The 19630-nt window shown below is 43.3% G+C and overlaps 1 protein-coding gene and 1 long non-coding RNA gene across 2 annotated transcripts in view; one reads left to right on the top strand and one right to left on the bottom strand.

Annotated features, from left to right (window-relative positions):
- NECTIN1 (nectin cell adhesion molecule 1) overlaps positions 1-19630 on the top strand; it is a 192637-nt gene that overhangs the window by 35900 nt on the left and 137107 nt on the right.
- Positions 11861-17486, bottom strand: LOC121934115. Its single transcript, XR_006104565.1, has 3 exons — positions 17455-17486; positions 13327-13394; positions 11861-12073 (listed from the first exon to the last, which is right to left on the bottom strand). It is a non-coding gene; the product is annotated as an uncharacterized LOC121934115 (long non-coding RNA).

Genomic DNA, 19630 nt, shown 5'->3' with positions numbered 1-19630 from the left:
CTTGCCAGGGTTTCAAACAGATTTCTCCCGTCTTCCATGCAGATATTGAGCAAGTCGCACATCCTCAGCCTCAGAGGAGGTCTGTTGCAAATTCTCTCTGAACAAAATTTGCCCAGAAAACCCAGTCAGAGGTTCGCCTTAGGGCTGCTATAGGTCAGAAATTGATGGCTGTTCCCATACAACAATGAAGAGGTATATTAACTGCCATGCCTGCCACATTTCCCCACCTCCTAATGCTCCCACAGCCATGCTGAAATGTCATTATTTCAGATCATTCTGCACTGAGACTCCGGAGCCATTCTGCTGCAGTTGCTTTAGTAGATTCCACATCCGAATCTGTCCGGCTTTTTTATTCTCTACTCTCTGTTCCTATTGAAAGAGTCATTTGTCAAGGCAGATTAGGGGAGCAAATTTAGTTGCTCTTCAAAAGAAGCTTGTAACAAAGTCTGCCAGACAACAGCAAAGGAAAGAGTATAAAAGCATCGGCAAAACCAACCAACACGCCGCTGTTCTTTTTCTTCTTCACGGAAATATTGTCGGGAAAATACCTCTGCAAGAGAAACAAGAGAAAATGAATGTTTGCCCAGAGCCAGTGTTGCTTAGATGTGGTGGATTTATGCAAGCTGGGGAAGAGGTTGAACACAAAAATAAGCAAAACAGAGCCATCTTTCATGTCAGACCCCGATTTTCAGTGATCGCTAACTGTGCATGCTACACAGATGAGAATTAGCTGCCTTTCCATCTATTTAATGAAGAGCTCTGTACCATTCAGGAGCTTGGGTACTCCTTCACCCTAAGAAATTGGCTCAGTTGGAAAGATAACATTTCCCCATTTTGTCTTCCTGCCTGCCTTATGTAATGTATTGCTGTCTGCATAACACAATGCAAAGTATCTATCCCACCCTCCCTACCTGAATGCATGCGGTTCTTCAGCCATAAGGGCTAGAAACCTTGATAGCAATTTGCAAGAAAGCTGAAAGTCTCAGAATATTCATGCTTTGGGTTGTTTTAAAAACAAAACAAAACAAAAACCCTCAGTTTCATAATGTGTATTGAGCTGTGGTTCTGCTGCTTGTCACTGGGCTGTATCTATGCTGCACAAATAAAGTTTGACACTGCTTTAACTGCCCTGGTTCAATGCAATGGAATTCTGGGATTTGTAGTTTTGTGAGATACAGGATGACTAGATGTCATCCCCTCAAAGGAGGACGAGGCACTGCAAAATACTGGATGTTCAAGAAAAATGTAGGATGTGACAAAATAACGGCGGAAACCACTAATTCTTTCCATATGGTTTATTAGCAGGTATATTACACATATAGTCATCCCTTCTGATTTGCAGGGGGGCTGTTCTGGACACCACCACCCCACAAATTGGGAAAATCACCAGTTTTGGAGCCCCATTGATTATAATGGGGGTGTGCTCCTGTGCGCAGCACTGTGCACTCACCTTGGGCCATTATGTCCCTCCTGGCTTGTCGTCTGCAAAAGACCAAGGGATGCCAATGGCAAGACTGCACATTGGGAAGGATGACTGCAACTGTGGTTTATTAGCATTATTTTATATTTATTTTATTATATTTTATTCTTCCCTAATCGTCCTATCCCCCTATTTGCAGGGGAGACTAGCTGCCAAGTAAGCAAATTTCTCAAAGGGGAACAGCAAATGTTGGGCTACTCAATGGGCTTCTTAGTCAGGCTCAAAATGGAGGACATTTTGGAATTCCTCTGGGACAGGAGGTTGAAATGCAGGAGAACATCTGGTCACCCATATTTAGCCTTCTCTGTCAGAGCACTTTGGTGCCACAACAAACTACAGATGCCAGGATTATATAGCGTGGAGCCACGCCAGTGAAAGCGGTGTCAAACTGCATTATTCCTGCAGTGCAGATGATGCCTGGCTCAACTCAGGAAATGTGTGCATGATACTTGGCTATAAGGCCTGTCCAACATGATCCTTGTCCTTCTGAATGGTGTAAAGCATGTTGGTGGCTAGGTATGCAAATAGGCATGAGAGGAGGTTCAGGGTCGGTAGAGTGGCTGCGGATACTGCAAGTGCAGACTTGAAGGAAGGGAAAGCAGGGATGTTTACAGATGCAGTTCATCAGGGAAGAGGAACAAGGTGTGCTTCTGTACTTGCTGCTGGTTCTCCAACCCTTATCTTTAAAAGAAAATTAAAAAAAAAACCCTTTTCTGTTATTACACCTCCATCTGCCCCCTTGCAAAATGGCTCAACAGAGGAAGCAGACAAGACATTGGGTCATTGTTTGCAAATATTGCCGACTTGCCTTCAGATCTTTATCTTGTTTTGCTGCTTTGCTTTGGGTGCGGCTTGACTCACTCACTTGAGTCACCCAATGCTCTGGGAGCGCTGTGATGCAACGCTCTTCCTCTAACTCTCTCCCACTGATGCTTAATTTGGAAAAGTTTGAAGGATGGTCCTTGTATGCTATCAGGTGGGTTATAACTAAGCTTAGAGACAAAACAAAACACTTTTGGGACAAGAATGCCCAGAATACTTTGAATCAGGGATCCAAAACATCATTTTTTAAATCTGTGGGCTCTAGAAATCTTTGGGATTCTGTTCAGACCTCTGATTCCATTTGGAGTATATATCCTATATTAGCTTTCACCTTGCCTGGTGTAATATAGTAGAGTTGAAAGGGATCTCATCATTGAAAAGTATCTGAGCGCTGGGCTATGGAGATCAGGATTCGATTTTCTGCTCTAACATTAAAAAAAACACTGGGTGACCTCGGCAAGTCAGTCTCTCAGCTTCAGAAGATGGCAATAACAAACCCCCTCTGAAAAATATCTTGCCAAGAATACCCTATGATAGGTTCACCTTAGAGTTGCCATATGTCAAACATGACTTGGCAGCACGCAATAACAATGGTGTAGTGGTTTCAGCAGTGGATTTCATCCCAGGAGGCCGGGGTGCAAATCATTGCTCAGCCATAGAAACCTACTGGGTGACCTTGGGCAAGTCACACTCTCTCAGCCTTAGAGGGAGGCAAAGGCAAACCTACTCTGAATGAACTTTACCAAGAAAACCCCATGGTTGTCTTAGGATCTCCATCAGTATGAAATGACTTGAAGGCAGACAACAACAATAGCAGTAGATAATAGATCATGTTTGCTGGCAGTTTCTGGGAAATGCAATCCAAAAAGGATCATTTTTCTGAACACTAAAAAAATCTCCAGCCAGATGGGCCAGTAATCCTAAAGACAGTTTTATGTCATGCAAAAAGTCTACATGACTGACTAGGCCCAAACTATCCATCCATTTCAACCCTTCCATGCGTGTGCCAAATCTCAAAGCGAAGCAAACTGATTACACCAAAGTGCTTTGCCCTCTCCCCAATCCAAATTGTGTTTTCTCCAAATGCAATAGTTGACAAAGAAGAAGAAGAAGCCGTCCTTGATTTTTATGTCAGTTGATTTTCTTTGTTTTGTTTTAATAATGGAATTGATTTTTTTGTTTTTAAGTAGCTTGTCAATAAGCCCTTAAATGAAGCAATTCCCTCCATGGCCAAACACAAACAGCAACAGAAGGGGACTTTGGCTGCCTCTCCCTTTGCACAACAAAGTTTGTTAATTGGCTTTTAATCTGAGAAGCCGAGAGCTTGTTTAGAGTCTGTATTGAATAGTAATCGGGGATAATATCTCGCCTTTGAGTGATGAGTTATTTGATCTCTGTGTGGCAGGAAACTTGCCCATCTGTGTTGAAGATTTCAGGTGGGGTGGGACAGGCCTTGGCATGAAGCCCGGCCAGAGAAACAGCTGCTTCATTCCTCCCCCCAACACTCTATATTATTATTTTTTTATTCCCAATAATAATTAGAAACTAGACCAGGGACAATTGGGTTTTGCCTTTTTGCTCCGGGGCATTGAAAACCCAACTCTGCAAAGAAAGCTCCAGGGTGGTGGAGATGACAGCGCAAACATCAAACCGACAGAGACGTTTGTGCCCAGCCAAAGCGGTGTCCCAGAACTGGTGACAGGATAAATAAGTCGCCTCCAACCTTGTGCATGCATTTCATTACGCTCAGAAAGTACAAAGTGTTTTCTCTCGCACGGTGATGTTTGGGCTGCAAAGGACCCCCGAGCTAGTTTCTCCTCCCCTTCTTTCTCTCTTCCTCCAAAGTCTGTTCTGCTAAATCTATTTGACAAGCATCTACTGAGGGAGGGAGGGAGGTAGGGAGGGAGGGAGGGAGGGAGGAGAAGGGGAAAAGCCATGCCTCTCTGGTGCTTTGACAGATAGTAGGTAGGCCTTCTCAGAATCATGGCTCTACTGATCTAGGGCTAGTGTCATAAGAAGCCCCACTGAATCCTTCAGAGGAGGTTGGCCCATTCTATCTGGTAGGGCAGTGGTCAGTTTTGAGATGTGGGTTCTCCCTGCAGCCACACTCTCCAAAAAAGGTGTCAACCCACAGACAACTGTGTTGATCCATAGCCACAAACTAGGACTTTATCAGACTGGCATAAAAGACTGGCAAAAAATCTTTGCGTTATTACACGATATCGATGAGAACATGCCGCTCTGCTCCCATTCTTTGTTTTGCCAGTCAGATAAAATCCCTAGTTTCAGCAATTTCTCTCTCCAGCGCGGTGGGTTTTTTCATAAACCTAATGGCTCTTGGTTGCACATTCAAGATGAAGCCATCTGAAAATACTTTGCATTACAAGAGGGATACTCACAACACGACATTACTGTTGGCGGAAAGGATCCTTTCCCCAGTTCTGTTGTGAAGACTGCAAATAAGTTCAAAAAAGTCAGGGAAGGTTGAGGGATGGGTCTTTTTAAAACCAATGGCTCTTGATTGCATGTTCAAGATGAAGCCATCTAAACATAATTAGCATCGTAAGAGGGATAGCTCACAATAAGACAGCTACGTTCAGAAGAGGTAGGAAAGGTTGAGACCTGAGCCAATGGTTAAATCATCATCCTTGCTCATCAGAAAGTCTTGGACCTTCATTGCTTGTCCTATCTCATCATCCTAGGTTGGTATGCAGCATCAGAGGAGGCTGGACTATTAAGGCAAGTGATGCAGTGACCATCTGTCTTTAGGCGAAGCCCAACCATTTTAGTCCTGCTTCCTTCCTTATACAGGTTGGGCCTCCCTTATCCAAAACTCCAAAGTCCAATATACTCCAGAAAGCAAAACTTCTTCCATGGGTGGCTGATATAGTTACACCTTCATGGGGAGAAGTGGGTATGAAATCATCATCATCATGATCATGATCATGATCATGATCATGATCATCATCATCATCATCATCATCATCATTGTGTCTGTTGTGTACCTTCAAGTCGTTTCTGACTTATGGCGACCCTAAGGCAAATGTATCACAGAGTTTTCTTGGCAAGATTTGTTCAGAGAAGGTTTGCCATTGCCTTCCCCTGAGGATGAGAGACTGTGACTTGCCCAAGGCAACCTCACGAGTTTCATGGCCGAGCAGGGAATCGAACCCTGGTTTCCTCTACAGTTGGCGTCCAACACTCAAACCACTGTGCTATGCTGGTTGTTATCTTTATCATTATCATTCTGATGGTTCAATATACACAAACTTTGTTTCATGCACAAAATTATTAAAATCATTAAAATATGGTTTATAAAATTACCTTCAGGCTATGTGCATAAGGTGTATATGAAGCACTGCAAGGGGAGTCCTGTATCATGTCTCTTGGTTCATATGATCCAACTGCTTGAGATAAACCAAGTGTATTGGACCAGATTTGTTCCATTCTAAACTCATATCTCAGTCTTTGTCTGTCTCACTCACTCATACATGCAACTGATTCAGTCCACTTTTGCAACTGGAATTGAATCACCAAATTAAGTTTTCTCTGGCAGATTTTCTTCATTTGCATAATATATTCCAGGAGCATGACCCAGGGGTCCCTCCTTTTTCCATGTATTGGGGAAGAATGAAGTGAGGTGGAGAGAAATGCAGAGATCCTTAACCCTTTGCCGGCTTGTGAGCCTAGGCTGCCTTTGGAGACACAGAGGTGCCGATGTTGTTAAGTGAGAAGAGAGGGGGGCACTCCTTTGCCTGTGAACCTCGCTTGAATCGATGAACCGGCGGCTGGCTTTTTCATCTGGTCTCCGCTGAGCTGTAAATATTTCATAAGGTTCCTGAAAAACGGACTTAGCGCTTTCTTTCTCCTCTCTCCCTTCCTTCCTTTCTTCTTTTCTTCTCCATTAGAGTTTGGACTGGGTTTGGAAAGCATTTCAGATTGCCTGTAGATAAATACCAAATGCCATCCCAAGGAAATCCAGAATGTTTGTAGGTAGCATGTTTTTAAATAATTGGGCCCAAACCTTGGTTTCAGAAAAAATGGTCTCTGTGCTGATTTTCCCTCCAGTGTTGTGCCATCTATTAAATGGAGCTGGATGGGGATGGAAGTTGAAAGGTCAGGCCTTTTGCCAAGCATATATATTGTCAAATAATGGTCAATTATTTCTAAAACAAGATGAGGACGGAGAGGATAATCATCACCCAGTTGATGAAGGGCAGGAGAAAAGCAACAAAAACAGAGTTTCTATTGTGGAACAAATATATATATATATATATATATATATATATATATATATATTGAAGTCAACTCTACAAATATTGTGAAGAAGTATTTATTTTGTTGCATTTTCATTCTGAAGTTCCTTTTATGGGGCTTAGGGCAGTGTTTCTCCCAACAACAGTCTTATGACGTAAGCTAGTCTGTGATAAAGATGTAAAGAAGGGGTTTGCAACTATGGAAGGCTAAAAGGCCATGTTAGCCCCAGAGAAAAAGGGCTGGCCCTTCCTTCCAGCCCCCTCCCTGGAATAAAATCTCTCCATGACTTCTGAGGGATGTGGGGGAAAGTTTTACCACATTTTAGCCCCCATTTATACCCACATCCCCAAAAGGACATTTGAGAGCAATTTTTGATACCTCAGGGTCTGCACAAAAATAGTTTTAAGGGCCCATGCTGCCCAGGAATCAGATTTTCTCATCCTCAGTGAAGGATGGTGTCTGTATATACAAAGCCATGACACAAGAACATGCTGTGAGATTTATTTTACTTTATTTGTATTTCTTCTCTCTCTCTCTCCCCTTTGTTTTGGCTACAGTTGGTTGTTGTTGTGTGCCTTCAAGTTATTCCAAGAAGTAACCCATTTCAGATTTACTTGCATTCCATCCTAATCCAGGGATGATGTAGAGGACAATGTCCCAGTTTGTTTATGGATCCCTCTGGCAAGCAGATGCCCACATATCTCATGTTGGACCATGCCCGAGCCTTGGTCCCTTGATCATGGACATAGCTGGAGGGGCCTGAGTTCCATCTGTATGTCTTGGCGTTGGTCTTCCCCTCCTTCTTTCCCTCTGGATGTCAATAAGAAAAATCTTTACAATGTTAATGATTAAAGAACAACGGGAGAGAGGAGATGAACAGAATTCATTGATAGAAGCTGTAACTTGAATGTGCGGGTCCAAGTTCTCTCTCTATTGCTTGCTAGATCACTGGGAATTTAGGACATGGGAAGTCACCTCTGATTACAGAATCCCTGTCTAAAGTTTCTCACCAGAATCGGGCGGAAGCAATTCAGCTCATTCATCTGTATGTACCATAAGTTCCAGGGAGAGTGTGTGTGCCTTCAAGTCACCTGTTAACCTATGGTGACCCCATGAAGGCATGAAGGCAGGGTTGGTTTTGCCAGTTCCTTCCTCTGAAATGTAGCCAAAAGCACCTGGTATTTGTTGTCAGTCTCCCATCTAAGTACTAACCATGGCTGATAGTATCTGGTCCATTAGGGAGTATTTATAGGTGATTGTAGCAGCTGGTGGACCCCATGTCAATGGGACAGTGAATCCACTCTGGGTGTTAGTCTGAAATTTAAAGAGGATCTTCAAAGTTGTATGCCTTCAAGTTGTTTCTGTCTTAACAATGACTCTCAGGCAACTCTACCATGTGGTTTTCTTGACAAGATGTGTTTGCCTTTGCCTTCCTCTGAGACTGAGAGAGTGTGACCAGGGTCACCCAGTGGGTTTCTGTGGCTGACCAGGGACTTGAAGCCTTGTCTCCAGAGTTGTAGTCCAACACTCAGACCAAAAGAGTCACCAGGTTGGGAGAGGCTGATCCAAGGTAGATTTCACTAGATTCTTATTCCAAGGAGCACAATACCTTGCCAAGATTGCTAATGTCCATAGTTAGCAGTGGATTATGTGCTGAAGAACTTAGGATTTCCATCTTGTTTCCAGCACCTAATAGCATTCAGATGGAGATATGGAGATACTCTGCTGAGGAAGAAGGGAGGAATATCCTTCTTTCTCCTGTGTTCATCTCACAACAGGGTTGTGAGGTAGATCAAGGGGAGTGGTAACAAGAAATAGAAATTTCGACCTGGTGTTTCATGGTCCCATGATTACTCTCTTATCTCCTGTGACTTAGAGCAAGATGTTTCAGAATAGGAGAAGGGGATGTGTGGAAAAGGAAAACTAGGTGCAATGTTCAGGAACCATGAGCAAAGTCCCCCCCCCCCATACACACACACTTGCAAATCTCCAGCAAAAGATCTTTTGTTCTCAGACGCCTGACGATGTTGCAAAATGGAACATTAAGGAATTAGCATTGCAAAATATTACGATCAAACTTTATTATGCTGTTTCTAAATCTCGACAGCTGTTCCATTTCCCCAATCCCCCCTCACTCTGAAGGGGGTGATAGTCACATTTTGCTGTTGCAAAAAAGAAAAAAGAAGGGGGGGGGAAGCAAGTGGATTTAAAATAATACCCAGGAGCAAACGTGGGCATCATCATTGAGCAACAATTTTAAAAATGACAGGCCCAGTTGACTTCTGCTCTATGGCAGCACATCCCCTGACAATGAGGTTGCGATGAGTTGGGCTGGGAAAAGCTATACAAGGGCAACAGAAATAATTCCCAAGCTGTGTGCCCAGGCGCACTAGTGGGGGGAGCGAGGAGGGAGCTCATCTGCCATGAAAAACAAATTAGCAAGATAATTAAATGCTCTTCTGAGGCTGGAGCAAGCCGTAGTAGGAGGCTGCCTGCTGTGTCCATGAATGATTCACTGGCCTGGCCTAAGTCTCCAAGGAATCTTCTCTCAGTTGGAATGGGTACATCTATAGTCAGTCTTATTAAATCTTTCAAGTATTCACAGACGTAGAAATGTTCCTGATCTCTTAGGCAGGATGAGAAATGAAATGTACAGATAAAGGATGAGTGACACCTGGGTTGATAACAGTACATGCAAAAAGGGATCTAGGAGTCTTAGTAGACCACAAGCTGAACATGAGCCAACAGTTGATGCAGCAGCGAAAAAGCCAATATGATCCTAGGTTGCATCAATATGAATATAGTAATGGAGGGAAGTAATAGTGCCACTCTGTTCTGCTTTGAGCAGACATCATCTGGAATCCTGTGTCCAATTCTGGATACCACAGTTCAAGAGGGATATTGACAAGCTTGAACATGTCCAGAGGAGGGCAAAAGAAATGGTGAAAAGACCCATGAATTTGAGACATGCCAGAGCTTGGAAAAGTTCCTTTTCATGTAGGACAACAACTCCAGGGTATCCTTCTGACTGTCCAATCTATCCCACACCTCAATTGTGTAAATACGTTTTATACCTGAGCATTTACTATCATTCTGTACTGCATCAGAAGAAGAGGGTTTATATCCATGGAAGCACATGCAAAAATCCAGTTAGTCTTAAAAGTTCAGCTACATTTCTTCCCCCTCTCTCCTTTTAATTATAAAAAAATAAAATTTACAGTCTCTCTTGAGATGTATCTGCAGGGTAGGAATAATGCAGTTTGACACTGCTCCACCATGTCCTGGGACTTGTAGTGTTACAAGGTCTTTAGCCTTCTCTGCCCAAGAGTGCTGGTGCCTCACAAAATGACAGATCCCAGGATTATGTGCGATGGAGGGATGGCCATCAAAGTGGTGTCAAACTACATTATTTTTGCAGTGTAGCCGCACCCTTAGGAACACTAGCCTGTGCTTTGTGGATATGCAAATGATCTTGGAGTTTCTCCTATCCACTATGCTGGCTTGTCATACATATTGTATCTTCTCCTTCTGTGTTCCCCTTCCATTGCTTCTGTGCCTCCTCGCAGGCTATTCTATGACCTTGCTTCTGAGAGCTCTGGTTTCTGGAACAATTCATCTTCCTTCAAAGCTTATTGTTGTCTTCTTTGTTGAGGGATGGGCTGAGCTTTGGAGGGAGTGGGTGGTGGGCTGGAAGGAATCCTTTTATCCCCCTGATGACCGGGGCAGTGAAGCATTAGGCACGGCCACCTGTGCAGATAATGCAGCAGACAACAGGGATGGCTTGGTGCTTTGCTGGGTTGTAGAGTTGCTACACCAAGCAACTCCATCTCCCAATTGCTTCATAAGTGGCAAATATACTGTATATACTCGACTATAAGTCGACCTCATGTATATGTTGAGGGCAAGTTTTGGGGCCAAAATTATGGATTTTTATATGACCCACAGATAAGTCAAGGGTAATAACCAATTTACCCTAGAAACGAGTAGCACCACGTATTTCATCCCCACCACTTGAATCATCAGACTACTCAGACTGCTAGCACACAAAATAGATTTATTTGGTTAACATTTCTGAACAAGAAAGTTTTCCTAAATTCCTTTGAAAGTACAGTGAAAGGCCCCCATGAACATGAAAACACTACAAATAAAATAAAACATTATTCTTTTTACCCGAGAGAACACCTCCAATGCAACTCTATGGTCAACATCTGCCAGAGGTTGATCGCAGATTCATGTTGGAGGATCTACAAATGCCTAGAGAAGTGTTTTCTCTGGGAACTTCTAGGTTCTCCGGCACAACTCTATGCTCAACTTCTGGCAGAGTTGTGCTGGAGGACCTAGAGATTCCTAGAGAGAACATATTAATCAAAAGCAAAAATAATCACATCCACAAAAGCGAAAGCCACAAATGTGGAGGGCTGACTGTAAATGGGCAACAAACTGGATCTTTAATGTGTTTGTTTTGAAAGGTAAAATGTAGGTATACAGTGTGAGTCTCCCTTATCAGGAGAGTCTAAGCTCCTTGTTGTTGTTGATGATGATGATGTTGCTTTATGCCTTCAAGTTGTTTCCAACTTACGGCTATCCTATTGCAAACCTTTCATAGGGTTTTCTTGGGACATCCATTCCCCTAAGATCCATAAGAACATTGTCAAGAGTTATGGAACTTGTAGTCCAACACATCTGGATTACAAATTGCCTCATCCTACCCTACAGAAATTTGAGGTTTCTTCAGAAGGATTTGTGTGTTCTTACATTGGGATGGACTGAGTACCACCTTCCAGCCATTAACTATGTTAGAGGAGTCTAATAGGTGTTGCAATCAAAATATTTTTTGGAGGGCTGCACTTTCCCTATGCTTATCTTACATGGGCCTATTGACCACTGATGTGATCCTCTATTAAGGAGATAATGTGAAGAAATTCCATGTTATTTCCATTGGCATCTTGACCCTGGGTATATCCTCTGCTCCCCAATAAAGTTGCTTCTGGGAGTTGCTTCACCAGAGCTTGTGAAGATTACTTTTGGGGGACTATTAACCTTCAGAATTCCCTATTCAACCTGTTCACTGGCCACACCAGCGTATTGTCTGGTGGATTCTGGGAGCGGTAGTAAAAAAATAATAATCTTTTCAATTCCACAATCTGTGGAAAAGTGCAATAATTTTGCCCCCAGAGACGGTCCACTTATGATGCTGTTTGATGTAGAAAGGGACTCAGCTCTTCTGTTCTGGCCTGCAAGATGGAGCAAGAATGAGAGACAAAGAATAAAGAGAGAACTCATTTTTAATCATTATTATGAATGTGTCAGAACTAATTGCTGTCTTTTGGACATTAATCTGCTTGCCCAGTTCCCCATGAATCAGTGCAATCCAGGAGAATCAAATGGAGTTGAGGCCCATTATGTCTTGACAGGGAAAAGGTGGAAGACAGATGAAGACTGGATATTTATTCATGCTGATCACTGGACGAGGCTTGTTTTAACTTCTAAACAGGCTGGCGATGATTTCAGAACCTGAAAATTCAAAGGACCAAGAAAGCAGAGCTTGGGAAAATAACTTTTTAAAGATCTCAGTACCCAGAATTCCCCAGACATCTGGCTGCAAGAGTCTAAAAACATAGCTTTTCTAAACTGTGTTCCTTACATTTTGGAGCAAATCTGGATATATTTTTTTCCTTTCTTTCTTTTTTTGTCTGATTAAGAAAGCATGTTTCTAGCACATGTTAAAACTTCAGAATCCGGAAGAGTAAATTCCCTCGAGGAAGCAAAAATGGGACACCAAATTTGAAAATAAACCCTCAAACCATCAAATTCAAAATAGCTTTTCTAACAGCAGGAGCTGGAGTTTCCAATGTCAAGAAATTTGCATTTAGGATACACATACACACACACACACACCTGGCAGAAAGTCTTCTAGAGTTCAGTGGGGTGTCCTTCTGAATAAACATATAAAACTGTGCTCTTATAAGGAATCCAAACTCCATAACACAATTCTATGCATGTTTACTTGGATGTAAACATAAATCCAATTGTGGAATTTAGTCCCAGACAGGTAAATGCAGGATTACAGCCTTTGGGTCCTAATCCTAGACACATTTACAATGGGAGAAAAGGGAAAGATATTCCCATAAGCCTCTCTCTCTCTCTCTCTCTCTCTCTCTCTCACACACACACACACACACACACACACACACACAAACACACACACACACACACAAAATTTAATTTTTTGTTGACTAGTTTTCTAGTCTAAAATCATCCTAAAGGAGACAAAAGCAGTGGTTTTGCTCCGCTCTCCATGGCTGAGAAACAGTTGGCAGTAATATTAGAGGTGACATGGATGTGACTTGCCCAGTGTGTCTACTGGGGGTTAACATTGGCCCCCAGCCCAGTGCAGTTGCCCACTCCCAGCACAAGCCAATGCCTTGGCTGGAGAACCTCTGTACCGATGTAGTGATAAATAAGTGGTGCAACCATTCCTGGGTCCTGTCTCTGGGAGCTTGAGCGGCTGGAGAGACAGGCCCATCAGGTTTCTTGCTAACCCCTGCCAGGCTCCTATTAGCATCTGTTGCAAAGCTTGGCACTTGAGATTTCTCCCAAGCTCATAGAGATGTTGGAAATTTGTGGATGGCTCGGTACCATCTGTCTTTCCTTGCATGGGTGGTAAGGAGGAGTTAGGCGATCAAAGGGGCGGGGGATGCAAGAAGAGGTGATACCAAGGGAGATGCTTAAGGTGGCCACAGTTATGCTTGTCAAAAGCTATTTACCAGGGATTGATACTTTCTTCATGAAGTGCGCTTTCAATGCTGGATTTTCTTTTCATCTTCCTTTTGTCCTGCAAACCAGGGAGGCTGACAGTACACTCAGATCTTTCTTTTTTATAGCTTGAACATTAAATGCCCCCCCCCATCTCCACAGAGAAGACCCCAAGTAGTCAAAAAGAGTTGAAACTCCTCCAGCAGATAGACAGTGCTGTAGCATTGCTTTCTCTGAGAGTAGGCAACCAGGGATTCCGTTTTACGTGGTAGAGATCTGTGCGGCCATCAGCATTCCTTTTAAGAAGGATATTCTATCTAGCACACACTCTCTGGCAAGAAGGTAGTCAGTGGTCAATCATATAATAAATAGTCAGTGCATACAGAATAAACATCTCCATGTGCTCAGAAGCTCTCTCTCATCTTTATGCAGCCTTTAGGCACTCCCATCTTTGTAGTCTTACAAAGAAAAATGAGGAAGAGTATCGCTCAAGAAATCCTCTCATTTAAGCCCAGGTGTCATTGCATGAGAGAGGTGCTCTGTCCATGCTCAGAAGCACATTGCTTCCATCCAGGAGTTTTTAAACAGGGCCTAAGGCCATCGTCTGAGATGTTTGGCTGGGATGCCATTCAAAACACAGATGCTTCAGTTAATCTAAGTCCAACCAAGACAAACCTTTAAAAGAACAACCTTGAACAGAACAATTCTTATTTAACCTAGTGGCCATAACATTCTGAACTGCATTTTGCAACTTTAATTTTCCAACTGAGTCCTATATAGGTGTAGTCCTACACATTAATGCAAAAAACTGGTTAAACGGCAACAACAACAAATTAAACCAAAAAAACCTATTTGGATTTTTAAAGAATGACCCACCCCCCTCCAATTGCGTCTAGAAATAAATACCATTCTTTGCCAGATTTCTCGGAGTGGGGCTTTCCTTTGCCATTTCTGCAGATGTATCACCGTCGGGGTTACCTTTGAATCCTCCTGCACTTTGCAAGTTCCCACAGGAGGAAGAATTTGTCCAGGTGCCGCTTTTCCTATGAATACAAGGATCATGATGGGCCTGGCAGCCTCCCCCCCCCCATGCAGGACTTCAAAGGGTATAGCCAACTTTTCCACAATTGGGGCTGGCACCTGGGTGCTTACACTCATCCCTGTCATCCATCAAGGTATTTGGGATCCCCCACATCGAAGAGCTATAAGTACAAGTTGGCATCGTTTTGGAAGGGCACGTCTAGGCTTGAACCCGGGTGGCACGGGGGTGGGGGGGGGGGAAGGGGTACATTACAAGTTCCCAGCACCTGCTTTGCCTCTGGTGTTGTCACTGACAGAATGACTTTGCCCGTCTTTACCTGCATGGGCATTTTGTGCCAACTTCCATGGAGGTATATGTAGCCCCTCTTGTAATTAAGATAATAAACCTGCCCCCATCTCTCTTCTCTTCCTCCTCCAAAACCTTTTCTTTTTCCTCCTGCATCTGCAATAATCAGACATAATTCAGGCATGGTATTCTTTCTGAAACTGCATAAAAATTAAAAACTACTCTATCTATTGTAAAGCCCAGTAACAGCCAACATCCACAAAACTATGCTACCTTTATTGGACCAACTCAAGTGCATAAAATATACGTCACAAAGTCTCAAAGCTCCAATGGCTTCTTTATCACTGTTTGGTGGGTTTTGGAGATATCCCCCAAAGTCACCTTTCCAGGTTCTGCAAGTGAGACTTCAAGTGTAATGAGAGGCAAAGCCCAGACCTATCTACTGCATAGAATTTGTCCCTTGGTGAGCTCATCTTGACATCTTGACATCTTGACAGGATTAAACTCAAGTGCCTGCCAGATGTTTGTCATGGACCTTAGTGACAGAAGTGGTTTTGATTACATTAGAACTAAGAAGAATGTTTCTGCTGGAATAGCAATTTGAAGAATTGCTCCTTTGGGATTTCTGTGGAGTTCCTTTTTGTTTGTCCCAATCCATTCAAGGTATCTTTTCAGAGGAGAGGAGGAAAGGGTGTCCATAGTGGAATCAAGGGTCTGTTCCGGGTGGGATCTTGCAGATGGAGACACTGGTGGCCAGGGAAGTGGTTAAGGTGTTGGACCGGGGCTTGGGAAATCCAAGTTTGATGCTTCTTTGAGACTTGAAACTCTCTCTCCTTGAACCAGTCACTATCTCTGTTATTAGCTGGGTCTACTTCACAGGATTTGGTGTGAGGATAAAGTCAGGAGGAAAGAAGCTGCCTGCTTGAACTTACTGGAGGAAAGCTGAACATAAATATCACTAATAAATAACGGGGGGAAATCCCAGTTGATCCCCTGTCTAGGCTGGGCTCATTTTTGTAGCTACTTGGTGTGTAGAATGAAGCTCGAGATGTTATTTCCATGTCACCTAAGGTTTGGTCACCTGGATTTTGAAAGCAATAACAGCCCTGAGCTAGCAAGGTACTATAAGTACCCAAAGTATTAGATTTATAGTTATTGTCATTTTATTTGGATGTGCTTCTGTACGTATTATGCTCATAGCAGTTCACAGCAAAGCGGGATCAAAAAGGAAATGAATATCACTCTCCAGAACATCCCCAGAAAGCACCATTTCAGAGCAGCCTCTTTAGAATAGAAATACATAATCAAATAATGCCAGCATTGCTATTAATAATGCATTTACAGTGAGCATGCACTTCTGGTTTTAACCCATGTCTTGGTTGATAGCTGCTCCCAACCATGCTGCTGCAGAAGGGTGCTGAGCCCTCCACTCAAAATGTACATTATTCAGTGATGGAGCATCTCCTTTCCACTAAGAAGGTCCCAGGTTCATTCCTTGGCCATCTCTAGTCCAAAGGACCTTTGATACAAGGTGATGGGGGGCCACTTTGTCTTTCTCTGCCCCAATCCCCAATGCAAGTTTCTCAGAAGATCTTTTTGTGTTGGGGGGGGGGGTGGTTTCAGGCAATGTGGCCATGTTCTAGAAGAGTTTATTCCTGACATTTCACCAGAATCGGTGGCTGGCATCTTCAGAGAATGCTGGCATGGAATACCTCACTCACTTCCATGCCAGCATTCTCTGAAGATGCCAGCCACAGATGCTGGCGAAACATCAGGAATAAATTCTTCGAGAACATCGCCGCATAGCCTGAAAAAACCTACAAAAAACTAGGGATGCCGGCCATGAAAGCCTTTGACTAAACATCTCAGAAGATCCTTTGCTGGTTAGAATTAGACCATGGAAAAGGAAGCGTTCTGGAATCACCATTGTCAGAATCCTTGGAGGATTCTGAGAGTTGTGATCCAAAAAAGTAACTTCCTCCAGCTCCGGTCATAGTCGATCACCTTTCTCCAACCTAGTATCCTTCAGAAATATTGGACTATAGCTCTCATCATTGCTCAGTGACAGGTAGTCCTATTGGCTGGGGACACTGGGAATTGAAATTGAACATGTATAGACTATCCCAGGTTGGAGAAAGATGGTTGTGTGTGTAGTTTTAGGCTAGATGAGTACAGAAACAGTCATATGTGCCAATAATATAGAAAATAGCTCATTGTACTGGAACAGCCTGAACAACGAAAACTTTCAATCACTCTGTGTCTGTGCATGTTTCTGTGAATGTCAGTTCTCAGATTTGTTTTTTTTAAAAAAGTGATTGACATCCCAGGGTTGTTTGAAATTGATGTCTGAAGGAGGAAAGGAGCCCACCCTTCAGATGTCGTTGCCAGTTGACACATTGGAGATGGCACTTGGGGAAGGCAACGTTTTGACGCAGCCACCAGATCATTGTTGGGGGAACAAAAGCCCTCCTTTGGAAATGTCAAAATGTTTTTGTTATGATCTCGCATATTGATTGAGAAATTTATTTCATGCATTCTTTTGGAGCTTTGCAGACTGAATCTGTTTTGGGTATCCGTTCCCTCCCCTGCTTCTTCTTGGAAATGAATATAGGGAAACACTGAAGTTACTGTTTAGAAAATAGACTCATAGAGTTAGAAGATACCACAAGGGCCATCCAGTCGAACCCCTTTTGCCATGCAGGAAATACACAATCAAAACACTCCTGACAGATGGCCATCCAGCCTCTGTTTAAAAGCCTCCAAAGGAGAAAACTCAACAAAACAGCATATTCCACTATCAAACAGCTCTTACCATCAAGAAGTTCTTCCTAATGTTGAGGTGGAATCTCTTTTCCTATAGTTTGAATCCATTCCTCTGGGTTCTGTCCTATGGAGCTGCAGAAAACAAGCTTTGATCTTCCTCTCTCAGGCAGAGCAATTGTTTGCCTTGTGATTCCTTTCTCTTGGCTCTTTCCCATAATCCCCCCTTGCCTGGAGAGCAGTCTGGCTTACTTGTGCCCTCTGTAAGTGTGTTTCTAACCCACTTCTCCAGGTTCTCTTTCACCAACCATCTCACGCCCTATGCCTCTCTCTCTGGGGCTGTTAATTCCTCTGTCCCAAGCTGGAGCAATGATTTAATTCCCCACTTATCGCCCTGCAAATGAGTTGAAATTGGACAAGAGTGCTGGAAAGAGGCTTTAGAAAGTCAAGCTCGCCTGGGATGTGGAAGGGAAGAGGGCAAATATTTGCTTGTGCAGTCAGAGAGGGATTGTAGCCTTGGGCCAGGCAGTGAAGTATGGAGAGAGAGAAGCGGAGAGGGAAGAAGGGAGGGAAGGAAAGAAGGGGAGGGGGACAGAGACTCTGCAATTAAAGCGTTCTTCCAAGAGGCAGTCAAGGTGGGACCTGCCTTTTGCTCTTGACAACAGGAGCTGGAAGGAGCTGTGAGCCATGTCCTGCATTCCTAGGGTTTGAACCTGTGATAAGATCTGTTGCTCTGCTTGTTGTTTTTTTAATCTTGTGCTTCAATTCAAATTCTGGGCTGAGAACAGCCAGGTATATCAACCTGCAGCATGCTCTTTCAATTGCACATTGATTTGCTTATGATGCACATGCAGACATTTGCACGTACTCCAGTGCAGACATACATGCATGCCTGCATATAGGCATACCTCATTTAAAGATGTCAGATGTGTTCCTGGGCATTACTCCTTTAACAGACAATGGGATAACAGAAGCAGTAGAAACAGAAATGCTCAGTAAGGGATTCCAGAGGTAGCTGTTATAGACAGATACACACAGTTACGGGTGTGACATATGTGACATCACTAAGTTTGCATGTGTATATGTCCCTTCAAGTCACCTGTTGATCTATGGCGACCCCATTAACTTCATAGGGTTTTCTTAGGCAAGGAATCCTCAGAGATGGTTCTATCAGTTTTCTCCTTCAGCATCTCGTATTAAGATTTCATTGGAGGAATATGGTGATGAGTTTGGGGCATGGTAAAGAGGAGGCTGGTTGGGGGCCTGGCCATTTGGCAGGAAGGGTTGGATGTTGGACCTGAGCATCACTCAAGCTTCAGAGGATCCTCCCTGCATCACGCCCTTCACGTCCGCACGTGTCTCCTGTCCCAATAAAACCTTGCCATGCTGTTGGAGTGCTGCATCACCTGATGTGATGCGGGCACCATAAAACAGTCTCAATTTTGCTTGAAAGTGGGCCTAATGCCTCCAGGGGGTTTTAGATTGCAAACCACAGAGACGTCTCTGATGAGATCAGAGCTGGAGTCTCGAGTTTGTCATTATGTCCTAGCCTGAACCACAAGAAAACCTCAGAGACCACACTTTCCCATAGTCCTACAGCTTGTCTTGTGGCTCCATGTAGATGCAGTAGTTGACTCCAGCATTTCTTAGACCTGGGAATCACCACTCAGTCCAGCCTGGATCTTTTGGTTTGCATGAAATATAGAATTGCTGTTTGATCTTTCTGTCTCCCTTTCTCCTTCCAGGACTTGGAAGAGTTATTTGATTTTTTGATCTGCAGCTCCAACAGTCCCATCGGTCAGATAGTCTGAGATACTCTGGGAGATGTAATCCAAAACAGTAACTTTTCCAATCTGTGCCTCCTGTTAATATCTAGTTTAATATGCAATGCATGACACAGTGTCATCAGCCTGGTCATCTCAAGGATCGAATACAGGGCTAGAACAATGTGTGGCATAATGATGTTGCATTCTGCACTGCAGGGTTGACTGGTTTAAACCTTGATTTAAACCAAATGACTTCTTAAAGTCTGGCTATTATTACTATTTTCCAGCCCTCCTATTGGAACAATAACTGTTTGAAAATCAACATTTTCATTTTAATAGTATGTTGCCAGTATCAGTTGGTTTAATCTGGTTTAAGAAGTTTTTGTTAGCAGGTAGAAAAGAGAACAAGACTACAGAAGCAGCTTCTCTAGCTTCCCCTTTTCCCCAACCTTGACCTTTCAG

Source organism: Sceloporus undulatus, chromosome 6, assembly GCF_019175285.1.
Source record: "Sceloporus undulatus isolate JIND9_A2432 ecotype Alabama chromosome 6, SceUnd_v1.1, whole genome shotgun sequence".
Classification (NCBI taxonomy): Eukaryota; Metazoa; Chordata; class Lepidosauria; order Squamata; family Phrynosomatidae; genus Sceloporus; species Sceloporus undulatus.
Note: the sequence above shows the minus strand (reverse complement) of the source record. Positions and strands in the feature narration are given on the sequence as shown.